The 2,500-nt window shown below is 26.4% G+C and overlaps 1 protein-coding gene and 1 long non-coding RNA gene across 2 annotated transcripts in view; one reads left to right on the forward strand and one right to left on the reverse strand.

Annotated features, from left to right (window-relative positions):
- Positions 1 to 311, forward strand: part of LOC119597920 — a 5,211-nt gene extending 4,900 nt beyond the window's left edge. Inside the window, exon 3 of the long non-coding RNA XR_005230939.1 lies at positions 196 to 311. This is a non-coding gene — a long non-coding RNA (uncharacterized LOC119597920). The remainder of the gene's footprint in view (positions 1 to 195) is intronic.
- The window catches only part of LOC119597918 (gastrula zinc finger protein XlCGF8.2DB-like), a 42,488-nt gene that overhangs the window by 34,325 nt on the left and 5,663 nt on the right, over positions 1 to 2,500 (reverse strand). The gene's annotated exons all lie outside the window — the stretch shown is intronic.

The following is a 2,500-nucleotide window of genomic DNA, read 5'->3' on the forward strand; positions in this document are numbered from 1 at the left end:
ACTTATAAAATAGGATAACCATACTTGTGTTAATAAAACTCTCCCTCTTATCAGGTATTAGATTCAAGGAATGAATTCTCTCTCTCTATGATATAAGCAGATCGTGAACTCGGACTTTCTATAAAGATGGTGCCTGCATGGGTGGAAAATGTAAACAAAACTAATTGCTCTACAGTACACCCTCTCTGATTACAGCAGATGAATACAGGGCTACCACTCAACACAATGAGATTTCAGGGAGGCCATAAAATCAGAGTTACAGATACTTCGTGGAGACAACTGTCGGGTAGGATTATTTGCCAAAATATTTGTATCTCCATATTTTATCAGAAGATTTAAAGAAATCTATCCTGCTTCTGTAACAAATTTGTATAATACAAGCAGTTTAGACTTAACAGGACCTTAATCTGTATGAAACTTGGAGTTCCCTTATAAAAGGAAAATCAAGGGTGTAAGCAAATGAATGACTCATATCACTGCAGTGTACAGTAAATTCTAAATATTTGCCAAAGTTTGGAGGTTCTCAAAATGCAAGGCCTCTTGCTTAGCTCACATTATAAGTAAATCCAGCTGTAGAGACCAAAGATCCAGAGGGATGAAATGTAAAAGAAAGGAAAAATAAAAGTGTGTGTTTTAGTGTGTGTTATATATATATATATATTATATATATATATATATATATATATATATATATATATATATAAAATATATATATATAATATATATATTTATAATATATATGTATATATCTGTCTGCTTATATGCATATATATATATATATATTATAATATTATATATTATTTATATAATATATTTTATATATATATTATATATATAAAATTTTATATGTATATATATATAATATATATATGTATATATATATATATATATATTATATATATATATATATATATATATATATTTTGTATATATATATATATATATTAAAATATATATATATTATATATAATCATATATATATATATATATATATATATATATGATATTATATATATATATATATATTTTATAATATATAATATATATATATAAAATATATATATAATATATATATATATATATATATATATATATATATATATATATATATATATATATATATATATATATATATATATATATATAATATATATATATATATATATATATATCTTCTTCTTTTAACGGTAGGTTCATGTCTGAGCCGCCGTGGTCACAGTATGATACTTAATTGTAGTTTTCATGTTGTGATGCTCTTGTAGTGAATACGTGGTAGGGTTCCCAGTTCCTTTCCACGGAGAGTGCCGGTGGTACCTTTTAGGTAATCATTCTCTCTATTTATCCGGGCTTGGGACCAGCACTTGACTTGAACTGGCTTGGCCACCCAGTGGCTAGGTAGGCAATCAAGGTGAAGTTCCTTGCCCAAGGAAACAACGCGGCGGTCGGTGACTCGAACCCTCGAATTAAGATTGCTGTCGTGACAGTCTTGAGTCCGACGCTTTAACCATTCGGCCACCGCGGCCCATATATATATATATATATATATATATATATATATATATATAATATATATATATATATATGTATATATTATATATATATATATTATATATTATATATATATATATATATATATATATATATATATTATATATATGTATATTATATATATATATATATATATATATATATATATATATATATATATATATATATATATATATATATATATATATTATATATATATATAATGCATATACATATATATACACATATATTCAAATTCAAATTCAAATTCAAAACACTTTATTCCATAAAATACAATGGGTATTCTATTGACATATAGATTATTTACAGTATGTATAAGATGTTAGATACATAGATATTATACAATGTTTGTTTAACAAGATTAGACAGAACATTAATTCACAAAAGACTGAAATATCGTGCTTGGCTTGATGTTTGAACGCCTGATGTCATTGATATTTCAGTAGATGTTCTTTCACTTTTGTTTTAAATGTCTTTTGGTTGGAGATATTTCTAATATTTTCTGGTAGTTGGTTCCAGATCCCAGTCCTCGGATTTGCATATTTCTTGCCCCGGTTTCTGTGTTCGATCTTCTGATATATAGGGAATTATTTTGCCTTGTATGGACACCTGTTATGTGACCTGTTGTTTGTATAGGTAATAGCCAGTTTGGGTAATTTCCTTATATGACTTTATGATTAGAATACATGTGTTATAGTTGTATTTCTGATGTACTTTTAGCCATCTTAGTTTGTTTATATGTGGTGTGATGTGGTCATATTTATTTACATTTCCTAGTGCTACTCTTGCCGCGAAGTTCTGTAGTTTTTTGAGTCCTTTGTATTTGTGTTTTGTTTGTGGAGCCCCAGATGTTAAGACGTAATTGATGATACTAAGTGCTAGTGTTTTGTATAACAGCAATTCTTGTTTCTGGGGTATTTTATTTTTGATGTGATTTAAGTATATCAAAGTG

Source organism: Penaeus monodon, chromosome 40 (assembly GCF_015228065.2).
Source record: "Penaeus monodon isolate SGIC_2016 chromosome 40, NSTDA_Pmon_1, whole genome shotgun sequence".
In the NCBI taxonomy this organism is placed as follows: Eukaryota; Metazoa; Arthropoda; class Malacostraca; order Decapoda; family Penaeidae; genus Penaeus; species Penaeus monodon.